This window comes from Marmota marmota, unplaced genomic scaffold (assembly GCF_001458135.2).
Source record: "Marmota marmota marmota unplaced genomic scaffold, marMar, whole genome shotgun sequence".
NCBI classification, from domain to species: Eukaryota; Metazoa; Chordata; class Mammalia; order Rodentia; family Sciuridae; genus Marmota; species Marmota marmota.
The window spans coordinates 2,929,623-2,947,934 of NW_025999962.1; the positions used below are offsets into that span (position 1 = coordinate 2,929,623).

The 18,312-nt window shown below is 44.7% G+C and overlaps 1 protein-coding gene, 1 long non-coding RNA gene and 1 pseudogene across 2 annotated transcripts in view; 1 reads left to right on the forward strand and 2 right to left on the reverse strand.

Moving 5' to 3' along the window:
• Atxn10 (ataxin 10) overlaps positions 1 to 18,312 on the reverse strand; it is a gene marked incomplete at its 5' end in the record, with an annotated part of 142,470 nt that overhangs the window by 123,674 nt on the left and 484 nt on the right. The gene's annotated exons all lie outside the window — the stretch shown is intronic.
• Positions 8,459 to 10,836, reverse strand: LOC107155805 (annotated as a pseudogene).
• LOC125616791 lies at positions 13,538 to 13,858 on the forward strand. The gene is made up of 2 exons (XR_007347542.1): positions 13,538 to 13,592; positions 13,635 to 13,858. It is a non-coding gene; the product is annotated as an uncharacterized LOC125616791 (long non-coding RNA).

The window sequence follows — 18,312 nt, forward strand, 5'->3', positions numbered from 1 at the left end:
GCTCTCCAGCCCTGCACAGTTCTTCCGGTGCCAGCACAGCATTCAGCCAGGGCTGGAGTCTCAGCAGGAGAGAGAAAGGAAGTACAGAGGCGGCAGGGAGCGGGGTGCAAACAGGAAAGGCTTTTATTACTAACCCAGGGTCTAAGCTGGATTATAAGGGAATGTGGACAGTAAGAAGGAGAAGGAAGAACAAAAGGCACAGTGACAGGAAGTAGGATAACCAAGTTGTGGGCAGGGGAAGCAGGAGTCCTAGGATGAGTGGGTCACCAGAGCAAGTGAGGACCAGGGACTGCTGGATGCAGAGCAGAGTCCATGTGAGGTGCCACAATGTGTGGGGGGGGCGGGGGCAGGTCAAGCTCAGCAAAGGGGCGCACCCGGAAAGAGGGGTCAGGTACTGAAAGGCGCTCTATGCAAATGCTAAAACCACCTACACAGAACCTCGGCCATAAAGCCGAGCGGATACACGAGGACCTGCAGGTCTCAACTGCACAGGTGACTCAATCGGCAGTATGAAGGCACATGCAAGCTTGAGGGATGTAAGGGGAGAGAGACCTGACAGCAGCAGTGAAGCCACACTTAGAACACTTTAAGCCCAACAGCAGGTGCTCGACAAAGAGGAATCGCCTCCTGCTCTCCAGAGCCTCTGGGAGCCACATTGATGTCTGACGCAACCACACTTCCTTCAGAGCAGGAAGGGGAAAAGCAAGATGAGAGCCTCTGCAGGGGGCTAGGGGAAGAACTCCAGAGCCACATCATCGAGGATTCATTCGAGAAGTCTTAAGGGAATGAGAAACCTAGGGTTTCCTGTGTAAATTAGAAAAATGACTTGTAAGTTTCTAGGAAATGTTTACTGAGATTTTATTCTGAATGGCCTCAAATCCACAGGTCAATCTGTAAGAACTGCCATCTTTGTTAGTAAGACTTCCCAAATGCACTGCAGACCCTGCCATTTCTTTTGGCACCATAACTGGCAGTAAGGGCGTCCCTGTGCAGGCACACTCTGAGCACCACATGTGGAAACTCCTTGCCACAAGGGCCGCCTCACTCACAAACCATCGTTGAACTGTAAGTCATCCAGGCAGGTGGCCACTGGAGAACCTGGCTCGCCTGGTGCAGTCCCAGGGTGTGCTCTCGAGTGTCCTGGCCAGTGAGAAGCCCTGGAACTCAGTGACCCCCACAGACGCCTGGAAGAATGGAAGGGCCGGAACTCCTCAGGGTCTGCTGTCAAGTCTACCCTTATGTATTTTGATTTTTTGGCTCAAACTCTTCCCTGCCTCCTTCGACCACTTAGGATAACTGAATGTAAAGTGGCTCATGCTGACCACTTCTGTATTTTGAAACTGAGTCAGAACACCTTACCAAACAGTTCCGTGTGGTGTTCCAGCTCATGGCATAGGTAAAAATAAGGGAGACTGCCATTACACTCTGAGAGTTCTTTTTATAGCGTAACTTAATTGACGTTCTCTCCCAACAAAGCAGAGCTGAATCATGATTGACTCAAATGCCACATGGTACCCTTAGCTCAGCTCAGGACTCCTGTGGGTTTTTGTTTTGTTCTTTTGGTGTGTCACAGACTTGCTGGCCACAGGCTCAGTAATGTTTGGGAAAATACTTGTGCCTGTGTGTACACACAGATGGACAGGTTTATTTTTTACCTCTGTGGTATGCTGACTTTTATGAGGGTTAGTCAACATATTTACATAAGCAACTAAGAATACCAAGTCATTTTCTATCCCTTGAAATCAAAGTCATCTGTCATAGTTGATATTTCCTGTCCTTTCTTAACTAGTCTTTTTCCTATGCTCTTATTTTTTATTTAAATGACTCAAGAAAAGTAAATGTTCAAAAAAATAATAATAAAAAAAAGTCTGGGGGACTGGGGTTGTAGCTCAGTGGTAGAGCACTTCCCTAGCATGTGTGAGACACTGGGTTCCTTCCTCAGCATCACATTCAAATTAATAAATAAAATAAAGGTCCATTAACAACTAAAAAAAAAATTAAAAAAAAAAAAAACAGCTGGGGATGTAGCTCCCTGGTGAAGTGCTTGACGAGCATGCACGGGGCCCCAAGTGCAATCCCCAGCAGAAGGGAGGGAGGGAACAATAAAAATACTATTAAATGGGCTGGGGCTGGGGCTGGGGCTGGGGCTCAGCGGTAGAGCGCTTGCCCAGCAAGTGCGAGGCCCTGGGTTCGATCCTCAGCACCACATTAAAAAAAAAATGAAAATAAAGATATTGTGTCCAACTACAACTAAAAAAATTAATAAATATTTTAAAATACTATTAAATGTTCATTATGTACTAGATGTAAGAGGGGGTACTAAAAATACAGAAACAAATAAGAATCCTACCCCTGGATTGCTCAGTCTAGGGGAACCGGTGGGTAATTATGTGCTTATAATTCTCTGTGTGAAGCTCTTGGAAGGAGAGTAGAAGACAGAGGGAGTACAGGTGGAGGTAATCAGGGGATGGGAAAGGATTCCACCACCAAATAGGATGGTAATTAAATCTTGAGAGAAAATCAGGAGTGTGTATGAGAGGAAAAGGATGAAGAAGACATAAGACAGCCATAAATTTAAAAATTACAGCCAGGCATGGGGGTGCACACCTGTAAGCCCACCAACTCGGGAGCCTAAGGCAAGAGGATTACACGTTTGAGGCTAGTAACTCAGAGAGGTCCTAAGCAACTTAGCAAGACTCTGTCTCAAAATAAAAAATAAAAAGGGCTGGAGATGTGGCTCAGTAGTAAAGCACACCTGGATTCCATCCCCAGTACCAATAAATAAATAACAGCATTTCAGCTATTCTGTTAGTACTTGAAAGCAAGCTGAAAACAGTTCATTTTACTATATTAACTTCAAAGCACAGAACTTGGCAGATTCCATATGTGGGGGGAATTAAACAAATGAATAACATAGTAAACTGAATTAATAGCATTCGTTATTGACTAATATCTGTCAACACCAGGCAGGGATCTACTCACTGGAGCTAACAGGGTCAGCATTTACTGAGCACCTCAAAGGGTCCAGGCACCCTGCTCTGAGATACCACAAAGACAAAGGTTCCTGCCCTCAAGAAAGGTGCTGTCAAGTGGAGGAGGACTACTGCAGGGGACTACTGCAGTGTGCAACAACAGTGGGGCAGGGTAGCTCCCAGCAGACCATCCAACCTCCATGCCAAACAACACAGCAAGTCTACTTTTTTCAAATTATCAACGAACGTATGGCCCATCTCAGAAACAAGGTCAATCTCTCCATTCGCTAGACACCGAATGAAAACACTCGGCTATGACTGGAGACAAACAGCCAACATCTTCACAACCAGCAGAGGCAGTGTGCAGTTCAACTCTGCAGGGTGACAGCTTCAAAGCTCCCCTGTTACCTTCTGGAGATCTGAGCCACAATGGGAAACTCAGCTCTAAGACAGCATTCCCTGCATCTAAAGAATGAAGAGCTGCCATCACTTCAGCCCCACACAGACTGCATGGAAAGCTGCGTCCCCCAATGTTAGAAGGAAGCCCAGTGAGCTTCACAGATGGGGCTGGTCCAAGGTGCTCAGCTCAGGAACCAAACACACAATAGCTCCAACATTACCATGGCTCAAATTACCAGTAAAAGACCTGATTTTAGTCCAAGGTCCCTGAGAATAGGTATAAGGACATGTAAAGCCATTCCAGAGGGAGTAATGAGCCCAAAAAGGAAGAAGCAAAACAAATCTCTCACTCAAAAGATTGAGCCAGCAAAGGTTCAAAGAGAAAAACCGGCAAGAAGGAAAACTGGCTCCCCTGCCCCCCACCCCACGGCCAGCGACTCCTTACAGAATCTGCATGTAATCTCCAAGTCTAGGCTGTGCTGGACTAAATCCCTGAGCCAGAGAACACCTCTGCCAAGGAGCACTGCCGCAGTCTGGCTGGGCACAAAATCACGAGCCACTCAAGCAGGAACAAACTTTATTTTTTTTGAAACTGCCGCGAATACCCCGTACGCGCCGGGGAAGACTGCTGATCCACGCACACCGTGTTCTCCCGGCTCCCAAGAGGAAGTTCCTCCTCCGGAATTCCCTCCTACCGCACTTCCCCAACCAATGGGAACTCTCCAGGAGTCCCGTAGCAGGCCAACGTGGACAGCAGGAGTCCAATATCCATAAGAATGCAAATCTTAACATAATCATATCATCTCAATGGCTAGCTGGCGTCACCTTTCAACCAAAAATGCCATGCATCATATTACTTGGCTGTGGCTCTTAGCAGAGCACAAAGGGTTTGTGTGCCTTAACACCACCTACAGAGCGATCACTTTGGATCCCCAACCAGCAGACAAAGAAGAGTCACTGCTGCAGGGGTCATCAGCCAGGGTCATCAGCCATGGTTTGCTCCTGTAAGATGGGGACATGAAGGGGTAAGACCTGGAACCTGGCTTCACTGGGATGTCTCTCAGTACCTCAGTGCCTAGTGGTAACTGGCAACAGGCAACAGTAGCACCCTGGACTGATGAGAGAAAGGAGACCGAGGGCTCAGGCCCCTTGGAGGCACAGCCAGACACACTGCTGGCTGAGCAGGGAAGTCTGGGCTGGAAGGCAGAGGCAGAAATGATTGTCACCTAGTGCTGTCTCGCCTGGGGACAGATTGTAGCAGTGGCATGCAGCCTGCTCCAACAGGACTCCTTCCTAGGTCCCGACCTTGAAGAGTCAGGGGAAGAGTGACAGTCTCAGGACAGAGGTCTGAGCAGAAGAGTAGACTACCACACACACTCACAGAGCCCTGCCCCAGCCCTGGCCAGCCAGCTCACGACCCTGGGCCGATTGGGGGTGGGGGTGGGGGGCAAAGGGCTGCAGAGGCCCAACAGGGAGGAGCACTCTGCGCAGTTCCTAGGGGCCACAGTGCTGCCGAGCCAACTACGCGCTGCAGTCACAGCTCAACAGGCACCCTCCCCTTGGCTTTGTCTCCTCCACGTCCAGGCTGCCCTCTCCAACACCCCAACAGCGGCATCGCCTGCATACATTACTCACACCACCTCCTGGTCTCAGATCTCTGAGGGGAAAAACAAAGACTCACAGATACAAGGAAATAGACAAAGATGATTTCTTCAAGGTTGTTTCAATTACCCAAAATTCAAGACAACCCAAATTTCCATCCATGGGGAAAAGGGCAGACAACAGTATTTTCTTATGACAGTATGTGCTCTGTCCTCATCCACGAGACATGTTCCAAGACGGCTGGTAGATGCCTAAAATCACAGTTGAGTACCAAACCCTTTGTATGCCATGTTGTTACATGCCTATAATAATATTTAATTTATAAATTAGCCACAGTAAGAGATTAATAATAATAAAATAGAACAATCATAACAATATACTATAATAAATAATATACTAAAATTTTGAATTATTTTTTTCCTGAAATTTTTCATTTAATACATGCAGATCACCAGATAAGAGTAGACTACTGTGTACTTCACAATATTTGAAATTAATGGTCTACCTCTCTAGCTATGAACTGATAGCATCAAAAATATTATATAAAAATGCAAACTGCAGAGTACACAGCATAAAACAGCCAATATCATTTATGTAAGTGCTGTAAATGAAACAGGCACCTTAGTGGACTGAGAGAAAACCGCTCTGGATAGGGGGAGGAAGGGGCTGGAGCCTGCAATGCAGAGGTAGCAGCCAGCCTTCCAGCCCCAGGGATCGAAACAGCCTCAGTGAACATAGGGCCCTCCAGACCTGAGAACAGGCCTGGTAGGGACATACCTCTCCCAGATCAGCCGGAAAGCCTCCAGCGCCCCCTCTCAAGAACACCCCCTTGGAACACTCACTGGACAAGCCAGCAGTCAAGTCAGACACAGTCCTAGGAAGGGGTTCGTGTGGCAAGGCACTGAAGCTACCTGCCAAAAGCCACACATGAGTTTGAAGCTGATCCCTAGGCACCAGTCAGGCCCCCAGAAGACAAAGACCCGGTCAACAGCTTGACAGCAACCTCATGAGAGACACTGAGCCAGACCCACCCAGTACGCAGCTCTTGGATTCCTGACCTCACTCAGAGAGTGAAATAATAAATGTTTGTGGCTTTAAGCTGCTCCCTTACAGGGCAATGTGTTCGCACACGAGTGAAGTTTAAGTGAGTGATGCTTGTAGACTGAGAGATCAGTTCAAAATCTAACAGCTGTGAGTCCTACAGGGGAAGCAAAGGTACTTAACAGTCCCATCCACATCCACGAAGGCACTGACGTCATCACACATCTGTAGTTCTGACCTGCCAAGGTTAAAATGAACCAACACCACCACCAAGATGAAAGCTAATGAAAAGTCCCCCATCTCCTTCTTCCTCAGGAATAACAAGCACAGCTTTTGTCTTCCCGTCACTTCCTCACGCACAGCCATGAACACGAGACCCAAGTTCTGGGCTTAAGTCAGAATGTTAAGCTATTTTCAGGTATTCCCTTGTTTAATGGGAAATTCTTATAGCTTAAAATGACTTTAGTGTTGCTAGATGCCAAGGTTACTTCTATTTTTCAAAGATTTGATCTCGGGCAATTCCCTCATCCACCGGCCGCTCTCCTCCGCTCTGGACACACAGCACTATCTCAGACAGAGACAAACACGGAGCGAAGCAAAACTTGCCAAGTGCCAGGGTACCAATGAGGCAGCAAACACAGCAGCCAACCCCTCTCCTCACAGCAAATTTTACAATTTAAAAATATCATTTTAGGGCTGGGGATGTAGCTCTGTGGTAGAACATTTGCCCAGTGTGTAAGGTCCTGGGTTCAATCCCCAGCACCACAAAAACGAAAACTAAAAAACATCTTACCAATAATAATTCTCAACAGTGAGCAGAAAAGGCCAGTGATGTTTCCTCAAAGTCCTTTAGCCACATTCAAATGAGTTTGGGGGGGGGGGGCAGAGAAGGTCATGATTTACATGCAGAAAATTGGGGTGTAACATACGTACAGTAAAATGCACAGATATTAAACGACACAGTTTAAGCACATACCAGACACCTAACCCTCATCAGACAGCACACACTTCCTGCACCTGGAATGTTCCCTCTCCCCTTCCAGTTAATCACTGCCCGGCCTGCCAGGCTCTCTCATTCAGCATGCTCCTGAGGCTCCCCCACAACTGTCAGCCAGAGATTCACTCATTTACTACCCAGGAGTTAAGGCAATGAAGCATGTTTGAGCTGTTTCCAATATCTGGCTCTACCAATAAAGTTGCAGGGCTGGGGTTGTGGCTCAGTGGTAGAACGCTCGCCTAGCACGTGTGAGGCCCTGGGTTCGATCCTCAGCACCACATAAAAATAAATAAAATAAAGGTATTGTGTCCATCTACAAATAAAACATAATATTAAAAAAAATAAAGTTGCTATGGGCAACTTGTGAACAAAATTAAACAAAAAATGTTTTGGTGTTCTCTTGGAAAAATACTTAGGGCCACAGTGGGTATGCATTTAACATCATAAAAAACCGCCAACATATTTTCCACAGCATTGTACACTGTACATTCCTAGCAGCAATCTGTGAGTTCAGGTCTACACACTGTCTTCAGACTGCGGCAATGCAAGTCATTTGGATTTCAGTGGATACACGCTACCACAACAAAATCCACACGCTTCAGTATTATACTATTCATTTTTCATTTTTAAATTATGGTAAAATACATAGATACAAAACATAAAATTTGCCACTTTGATCCTTCTAAAGTCTACAATTCAGTGGCTTTAATTACATCCACACTGTTATACAACCATCTATTTCCAAAAATTTTTAATAACAAACATGAAACTCTGTAACCATTAAGTAATAACTCTCCATTCCCCCTCCCCACAAAGCCTGGTGAGTTCCAATCTATTCTAGGATATTCATATAAGTGAAATCATACAATATCTGTCCTTTCTTATTTCCTTTGGATATATACCAAGAGTGGAATTTCTCGGTCATAGTCTAGGTGTAGTTTTGAGAACCACTAAGCTGCTTTCCATAGTGATTGAACCATTAGACAATTCACACCAGCAATGTATGAAGTGTTCTAATTTCTACACTTTCTCACCAATACCTGTGGTTTTTTGTTTACTTGTTTTGTTGGGTTTTTTGACAATGTGAAGTGGTAATCTCTTTTGGTTTTAATTATTTCCCTAATGACTACTGATGCTGAGCACCTAATCATCATGTTTATTGGCATTTACTTATCTTTTTCGTAAAGCAGTCTTTTGGTCTAATTTTTAATTGGGTCATCTTTTTATTAGAGTCATGGGAATGCTTTATACATACTTTAAAAAGTCTTTTGTCAAATATTTGTACTGCAAATACTTTCAGTCTGTGGCTTTTTGTTTTTTTTTTTTTTTAAATACTGAAAACTTCTTTTAATATTACTCTTAAAAAATCAACAAAAGGGCTAGGGTTGTAGCTCAGTGGTAGAGTGTTCGCCATGAATGTGGAAGACACTGGGTTCAATCCTCAGCACCACATTAAAAAAAAAATTAAATAAAGGTATTGTGTCTACACAATACCTTTACAACTAAAAAATATATATATTTTTTAAAAATCAACAAGAAAAAATTCAAGTATTTTTCTCTTATATGAGATATTACACCAGTCTAGAGATACTAATAAGAGGAAAATAACTTCAGGTTATTGTCACCAAGAAATGCACACAAGGGTGAGGCCTGAGTTCAGTTTTGACAGCAGGTTAAAATACACCTAAAAGGACAGTTGACTGACACCTACATGGTGCAGAGATTTCTACTAATGTCCCCAGTCCTCTATAGCCAGTTACTCAAATGCACCTCCCAGATGCCACCCACCCCAGAGCACATGTACGTTCTATAACCATACTGGAAAATAGTTTTTTCCTAGCCAGTTTCACAATTGAAAAAACTTTCTTCATAGAAGCAACAGCAGAGATCAAAATAGTAGCAACTGGAAAAGTCAGCTTAGGTCAGCTTTGCTATTCAAAGGCGTGCTGGAGGGAAGGTCAAGTCTGATGCATGAGAGGGTCGGCCTTGGCTCACCTCACCAGGGGGTTCCGAGCCAGGGTGTCAAGGAAGCAACCCAACTGCCACTCTTGTCAGCTGAGATGACCAGCAGGCCTCTGCTGCTGTCCCATCTCCCTGTCTACCTTCTCATCTCTGTGCCGTGAAGAGCCCTGAACTGGTCCTCCAGCAACAGAGTGGGCATCATGGGCACAGAGCATTACTGTCATTGAAATGACAACACGACAAGGAGAACTTCATAGCAGGAGGGCCACCCTAAGCTGCCCTTCTGAATGATGTCCCGTCCTGGTGACTGTGATTTCCAAAGTTGTGAGGACCTCCCCACATGTGGGGTGAATTCCAATGGGTCATCCAGCAGCTGTTTTGTGAGTCCACATTTCATCACAGCTGCAAATCCTTGGATAATCTCATCAGCATTGGGTCCAGGAATATGAAATGCTGTCATTCAATCACTGTCAAATTTGTTGCAGATTATCTTTGCAAGTATTATTGTCCCTGCCACTTATAGTCCATTCAAGAGGCCAGAACAAAGTATGGTACACTTCTAGATTCTCTTTTTTATACACTTCAATAGCTTTTTCTTCAGAAATTCACAGCAACCATATTGCAGAGGTGTGAATACTGTAGTTGGAACACTAATATAATCACATTTTTCTAAAGAGGCCCAAAAAAGTCTTCGAGCTAGCAGCTTGCCTGCCTAAATAGCAACAGGAGTCAATTCTGGTTTGCCTCCAAAACATCACCAATGGCATAGATATGGGGCATACTGGTCTGTTCCATATCATTTACTGGTATTTTGCCATTCTTCTCATTGATTTTGACACCAATCTTCTCCAGGACTAATTTCCTTGTATAGGAGTCACAACCAATGGCAGCAAAACTGAGTTATAAACTTCTTAACAGTTTCTGGTCTTTCAGTGGATTTAACCAATACTTTCAGCTTTCAAGGTGACCCTTTCTCCAACTGTTGAACCATCACATATACAAATTGTCTTAAGAACTTAATGCCATATTTCTCCATGTAGGAACCCACTTTCTCTGCCATTTCTTGATCAAAGCCACAAAGGAGGATAGAACATACCATAACTATAACATCTAAACCAAGGCCAGCAAGAAATCCTGCATATTCCAAGGCAACCTAAGAAGCACCCACAACTAATGTTTTGGATTCCTAAGTACAGTGGCCTTCACCCATTGCTATGACAAATTTTGAAGCATAAAAATAAGTTCCCTGTTCTTTTTTGTTGGTTGCCTTGATTTTATGATGGCCCACAAATTCTCCATAGGCATCGACATAGGATAGGCCACACCTTTTTCCCTCAAAGACAACCCGTAGCTCCAACAAAAAGCCCATGTGGTTCTGAATCACTTCAGTCATGGTTTCCCAGTTGTGTTTCACTTGTTGATTACACATCCAGCCAAATTTCCTTGAGTCTTCCAAGGCCCGTCCAAGGAGGGCAATTTGATGCATCAATTTCTTAGGAATACATCCAACATTAGGAACACAACCACCAAGGCCCCAGGATGTGCCCTGAGCCATGAGACCACAGTCTAATACCATCACTTTCTTTCCCAAAATGGCAGCTTCCTTCGCACATAGGAGGCCACCAGAACCACCGCCAATAACAATGGGATCATAATCATTTGTTGGGCATTCCTGAAGGAGATTCTGTAATTGTAATAACGTAATGTGCCTGGAAAGCTGTCACATCCCCCCACATGCACTTTATTCACAAAATTATTGGGCACAGTTTTCTGATTAGTGATTTCTGCCAGTATTTCTTCAATACAGGTCCTGTCATCATTGTGATTAATTTCCAAGATGTTATAGTCAACTCCAAAAGAAGAAAAGAGTTCTTTAACCGGACACTGTGTCTTCGGGTTATCTTGGCTTTCAGCAAGCACTGATTTTTCCTTTTGTGTTCCACTCTTTTGCCACATGTGGTGGCCACGCCTATAATCCCAGGTACTCAGGAGGCTGAGGCAGGAGAATCACAAGATTTAGGCCAGACTCAGCATCTTAGCAAGCCCATGTTTATTTTGATTAGTTTCTCCATTACCCTGCTAACCTCAAGAAGATGGGACACTTCACTAGTCGCAGTAGCCCCTAGAATGGGTCATTGGTTCAGTGCTTGCCTGGCACTCAGTGCTGCTTGGCGCATGCTGGTTTACTGGCACCATAAACCGTCAGAAGTCTGCCTCCAGAGGAGCCCCTCAGCCTCCTTCTTGGCTCTATGTGATGGGTGAACTTTCCAAAGCAAGTGCTCCTCAGTTTGTCTTTGATGCTCCTTAGCCCCAAAACTCTCCTGCCCAGTCCTATCCTCTGCCCCAAGGGCAACATGTTTTCCACAGCTCACACTACCACACCCCCAGCTCCATTTTTTTTTAAGATGTATTTTTTAGTTGTAGATGGACACAATACTTTTATTTATTTTTATGCAGTGCTGAGGACTGAACTCAATGCCTCACGTATGCTTGCAAATGCTCTACCACTGAGCCACAGTCCCAGCCTGCCTTTCTATCTTAATGGTGTCTTCTGATGAGTTCTTAATTTTGATAAAGTCGTATTTTCCTATACGGTAAGTGTTAACCTATGTCCTTGCCTACATTCAAAGACACAAAGGTACTCTAACTCTATTTCCTCCTACATATAAATTGAGCTTTTATGTTTAGATCTATAATCTGTGTTTACATATTTCTTGGGAATGGTGTGAAGTGTGTGTCAAGGTTCAATTTATTCCAGTTGAATGTTATCTACTTGGTCTACCACCACTTGTTGAGAGGAATCAAGTTCTGGTTTTCAGTTTGCAAATATTCTGCAAAGGGAAGATGCCAGGAAATGGTCTCAATTTTCCTAATCAAAATATTCAGCATTCAATAAAAAAGACACAACCAAATATCTTCAGACAGACACACCACACACACAAAGAAACTGATAACAGAAAGTTACGAGAATGGGCTGGGGTTGTGGCTCAGTGGCAGAGCGCTTGCCTCGCACATGTGAGACACTGGGTTCGATTCTCAGCACCACATAAAAATAAACAAACAAATAAATATATCATATCCATCTATAACTAAAAAATATTTTTTAAAAAAGTTATAAGGTACATGCTTTAAAATAAGTATAATACATTCAAGAAGATAGATAATGAGATGGATTTCAACAGAGAATAGCAATCTGTTTAGAAAAAAATCAAATTATATAATACAATAACTCCAAAATACAGTTCCTGAGTCTAAAAACACAATAGATGCTAGATTAGACGCAGCAGAAAAGAGGATTAGAAAACTAGAAGGCAGGTTAGTAGGAAATTTTCAAAAAGAAGCTTGAAGTTTAAAAAATATAGGGGGGGGGAGAGAGAGACGCGAGCGTGTACAGACAGACATACAGAGAAAATGCCTATGAGACATACAGAACATAGTGGAAAGTTTAACATGTATAAGTGGAATTCCAGAAGCAAAGGAGAGAACGGAGAGAAACAACATCTGAAGAAGTACTGGCTAACAATTTCCCAAACCAATTAAAGTCATCAAATTTAAGAAGCAATAACCAAACAGGATAAATAAAAAAAAAAAAAGCCAAACATCTCTGCCCTCACCTGTCTTCCATTCTAGAAGGAGTAAGTTAAAACACAGTAAGTGCTGTAAGTTCTGTAAAAACAGAGCTAATAAGGTGAAGTGTGGGAGAACAACCTGGCACGTGACTGAGTCACTCCCCGGCTGGGTGTCTTGAGGTGTCCAGTGGCAGAAAATGCAGCAGGACTTCCCCGCCCTTCTTGAGTTCAAGGACAGTGTCCATGTAGAGGCATGTCTCTCCACTACCCCAGGGACCCAATCACCTCACCTGACCTTGCAACACTGCCCCCCTTGACCTTCATCGGACAGGATTTTCCCCAGACTTTAGATTTCCCCTATAAAAGCCCACTCCCAAGCATGCTTGCTCTCTCTTGCTAGCCTCTCCTGTAGACCCTCGCTTCTCCCCTGGGAAGCTTGAGGCAGAGAGCACGAGGAGCCATCCTAGGTCCCGGAGCTTGGTTTACAGGTAAAATTGTGTGTCTGTTTTATTTTGTAACTCCCTGAGAATTTCCCTGCGTGACCAAACAATTAACCGCCTATGCTGGCCGGGGACAAAGGTGAAGGGGTTCAGAAGCATCAAGCACCTTTAACAGGATGCCCAAGTTGAGGCAAACGGAAAAACAATTTTAACTAAATACATTTTAAAAAGTCAAGTAAGACAAACTGACAAATGGGGGAGGGCAGGGGTTTCTACCTGAGTAAGAGAAAAGGCTAAGCAAGCACAATGCTTGAGCCATGCAAACCAGCACTCCATGACACCTTGTTAAGCCTCTGCTACCCTCATACAACAGGGCAGATGAAGGGGAGGTGCTCACTTTATTCGAGATAATCAAATGAAGCCCAGCACAATGGTGCACACCTGTAATCCCAGCAGCTCAGGAGGCTGAGGCAGGAGAATCACAAATTCAAAGCCAGTCTCAGCAAAAATGAGGTGCTAAGCAACTCAGGGAGACCCTGTCTCTAAATAAAATACAAAATAGGACTGGAGATGTGGCTGAGTGGTTGAGTGCCCCTGAGTTCAATCCCTGGTACCCCCTGCCCCCCCAAAAAAAAACGATTACAAGATGAAGGAGCAATAAGGTATCATTCAAATATGAGAATTTATAGAAAACAGTTATCAAATGTTACATTTATTTTATGAACATTCAAGAGCCCAGAGACAATCCTTGCCTACAAATTTCAGAGCAGTAGGTGACAGTGCACTCCACACCTGCACTGCCCAGGAAGGCACCTGGTCACATGTGGCCACCGTATGCCTAACTCTGATTATTGCAGATCAATTTGAATTTAAAAAGTCCTACGTGACTGGCGGCCTCTTAACAAACAGCACCAGTGTGTCTCTAGGACACATCACAAAGGTAACAAGAGCTGGAAAATAAAACCTCCAAAAGACCAAAACCAGAATTTTTAAATTTTTTTAAAGTTTTTAGTTATACATGAACACAATATCTTTATTTTGTTTATTTTATTATTCATTTTTTTCGTAGCGCTGGGGATCAAACCCAGTGCCTCACATGTATGAAGCAAGCACTCTGCCACTGAGCCTCAAACACAGCCCCAGAGAATTTTTAATTTTTATATCTTAGTTTGTTCCAGGAAGGATTTAACATGATTTGCAGTGATTCACAGCACAGCACACACACAAAAAAATCACTTGTTAAGCAAATGTGAAATATGCAGATATCCATATTCAACCAGAGGTATAAAACAAATGTAAAATAGATGAGAGAAAAAAAAAGAATTATCCTCCAAAGAGAAAAATTAGCTGACGGCAATCTTAATATCTACATTTTGTGGCCATAAGCAATTATTCAGCAAATTTTAGTGGCTAATTATTCAAGAAGAGGGCTACAAAATGTCTGATGCATGAATTTAGACTGTATTAATGATTCACTACCATACAGCAAAGCATCCCCTGAATTCAGCTATTTAAAGAAGAAACATTTATGATCTTACACATACAACTAGGACAATCGGAAATCTGATACAGGGACTAGCGAAATGGCTCATTGGTAGAGCACTTGCCTGGCATCCAAGAAGTCGTGGGTTCAATGACCCCAGCACCAGAGAAAAAAATCATAACCACAGAAAAGAAGAAAGAACTCTGAAAGTGGCTCAGGATCTGGAGGTTGCATATACAGCTAAAAGTCTGGCTGTTCTGAGAGGACCCACTTCCACATAGCTCTTCAATGGCCCTCAGCAGCAGGCCCGTTCCTCTCCACAGCACTCTGCAGATGCATGCAGAAGCCTGGCAGCGGGCTTGTCAGGATGCATGATCCAAGAGAGAGCAAAGAAAAAGGTAAGATCACACACTATCACTCCTTCCATGATCCGCTCTTTAGAAACAAGTCACTATGTTCAGCTCACATGAGAGAAAAACCTGACAGACTTGAGTCAAGGGTTGTGTGGACATGTAATGGGATATGAGAATCACCTTTTTCTTGAGGGTTGCTAAAAATTGTATAATGAAATTCCAGAAGCTCTTTCTCTGGAAACCTCAAATTAGAATTATCAGGGGTTATACCAGCACCACAATTAAAAACAAAACTTTAAATTATCACTATCCTAAAATAGCTTCAGTTGTTTGCAATAAAGCAGGAGGTGAAACACGATTGCGCTCCCATTCATTTCAGACCAGTCCTTTGGGTTTTTTGTGGGGTACAAGGGATTGAACTTCGGGATACTTGACCACTGAGGCACACCCCCAGCCCTACTTTGTATTTTTTTTTTAGAGACAGGGTCTCACTGAGTTGGTTACCACCTCGCTTTTCCTGAGACTGGCTTTGAACTTGTGATCCTCCTGCCTCAGCCTCCCGAGCCACTGCACTGGCCAGACCAGTCCTTTCTTAACAGCAGGGCCTCTGCATGAACCACAGTGCTATACAAATAACATCATAGATCCTCACAATACTTCTGCAAAGTGGTTACCATCCTTCCGTTTTCAAGATGAAAAACAAGAAGTCTGCAGAAACCAAGCCAGAATTTCTGTTCAGGTCTACATGGTTCCAAGGCCCTCGCCAAGGCGTCTACAGAGACCGAGCCAGGATTCCTGTTCAGGTCTACATGGCTCCAAAGCCACTGCCTAAATGTCTGCAGAGATGGAGCCAGGATTCCTGTTCAGGTCTATGTAGTTCCAAGATCCCTGCCAAGACGTCTTCAGAGACCAAGAAACCAGGATTCCTGTTCAGATCTACATGGCTCCAAGGCCACTGCTCTTCCCACTGCAGGGTTTCTACCACTGACATCAGATGGAAGCTCGTTTTTTTAACATCAAGGACTTCAGGAGGAAGTAACTTACTTTTCCACCAAGGAAAAGTAAGTTACTTTCCTTATTCTTGTTTTCAATTTGTCTATTTCCTATCTGCTATTTTGAGGACTCATTCTGCTTCCCTTTATGTCTCATCCAGCTCCTGACACTTTGGACCATTTGCATTCCCATTCCATGCTATACAACAGCACTAGGCCTATCCAAGGTGACCCTGCCAATAAAGACAAACATCCCTCAAGGATCCCTGACAGTGTGTCAGGGCTAGAGGGATCCTCTCGGAGACAAACCCTACAGACCACAATGATTTGCATGAAAACAAAGAGACACAGTGGCAGGCACAAGACCAGAAGCCTGTCCTTACAGACCATCAAGAGCTCTCTGCACCACCACAGTTGTCTCTCTCCATCCCAGGACCTGCCAATCAGTTCACCTTTCCTAGTCCCCAAACTTTGCCTGCAACAAGGACGCTGCCCCAGAAGAAACTGAACCAAGTCTGACTAATACCCTCATTTACTCCTTCTCGCCCAACAATCCAAATGGTCCCTGAGTTGTGTTCATTTAATTTTATAAGTATTTCTCAATCTTTTTCCTATCCAGCCCTACAATGTGTCCTATCTTTGGGTACTTTTTTTACTTGTGCTTCTGCAATAGCTTCTTAAAGCCCCCCCCACTCTAGCTTCATCCTCTCTTATTCCATACAGTCGCAGCCGGAAGGTCTTTCTAATACCCAGATGTTATCATGCCAGTCCCTTGATAAAAACCTTCAGTGATACAACAGACCAAGTCAAGAGGGCCTTGTAAACAGACTCAGAGCCTTAGATTTTCTCCAGCAGGCTATTAAAAGGAAAATGAGGTTTCAATGGACCAGACCTAACCCATGATGTTTCATTTAATCCTCTCTGCAGCACTTTGAAACCAGTATATGGCCCCTTTGCAAATACTTATTTTTCCAACAAGTCCTCTTCATGCGTTGTAACCCAACAGCTGCAGTAATACTGGCTTACCCATCAATCCCAAATATCCATGGGCTCCCTCTGTGCAGCACCTGTTCCTACACAGATCTCCCTTCTGACATGCTTACATAGCAATTCCCTAACATACTTGACAAAAGGAATCATGCCACATTCGTCTCTGTACCCAGACTCCAGCAAAGAACCTGGCTCATGGTAGGCACTCAACAAATGGGTGATGATTGGGTTATGGATCCAGCTTGGTATAGATAACGCTAAGCTTCAAATCAACCAACGTGTCTCCCAATAATATCATATGAAGGTGTCACTCCTACCCCTGCCAATGAAGACAAACATCTCCCCTAAAAACCCAAGGAGCACTGCCCTGAGCTTTCTGCACCTTCCAGCAGCTCCACTCTTTCTACTGACCGGGGGTACCAGAACTGCTCAGACCAGGTATCTAGTTCAAAGAGAGGGGCACTTCTTATCACCCTCTAGACCAATCCAAAACTAGATGCTCCTTTCCCCTGTGTTTTCTCTTTGCCCAAACCCCCAGGGTTGCTTGTTGTTTTGGCTTCCTACAGGAGAAAACAAGGACTTTGCATTTTCCCACTAATACAATATCTTTGTACCAAGGACATCCTGAGGAGGTAATATGCATTATTTCATTTAGTCCTCATGACAAGCCCATAGGGAGATACTGTCCAATATTATTCCCTTTAAACCAAAGAGGCACTGAGGCCCAGGGAAGAGAAGCAAATCAAATAGGAACTGAGGGCTTCAGGTACTTTATATTTCCACATGCTTTACTTCACCTGTCCCTCTGTACCATCCAGCAATGCAGTTATGCATCATATTCCTGTTTTTAGGTCAGGAATCTAAGTAAGGTTTCAAGAAAGTGCTCAATAGTCCAACTGGTTAGGCTAAGAATCAGACCCAGGCTTGATCGACTCCTGGACACCTGGTCTTCTCACCAACTGGGCCAGCCATTCCCAGCCAGTGCTCTGCACACCACACAACACTGCTCCAGGGCAGTGCGACCCAATGGGACCCATATAAAAAGGCCTCAGAATGTGCAGCTCCAGTAGCCTCCAGGTCAAGTGCTCTAAACAGAATCCACAAGATGGGGCAGTAGGCCAGGAAAACAGGCCTGCAGAACAGGGACAGCCCCCATAGGGGCGGACTGCAGGCATGCAGGGCAAGGGGCAGAGTCCCACAGGGCAGGGCTGCAGGCACGCAGGGCATGGCAGGCATAAGGCAGGGGCAGGCACACAGAACAGGGCTGCACGCACCCAGGGCACGGGCTACAGGCAGAGGGTAGGGGCTTGCACAAGGGGCAGGGGCAGGCACAAGGGGCAGGGCTGCAGCCCGAGGGCAGGGATGCAGGCAGAGGGCAGGGGCAGAGTCCCGCTGGGCAGGCTGCAGGCGGAGGGCAGGGATGCGGGCAGGGGCAGAGTCCCGCAGGGCAGAGCTGCAGGCGGAGGGCAGGGGCAGAGTCCCGCTGGGCAGGCTGCAGGCACACGGGGCAGC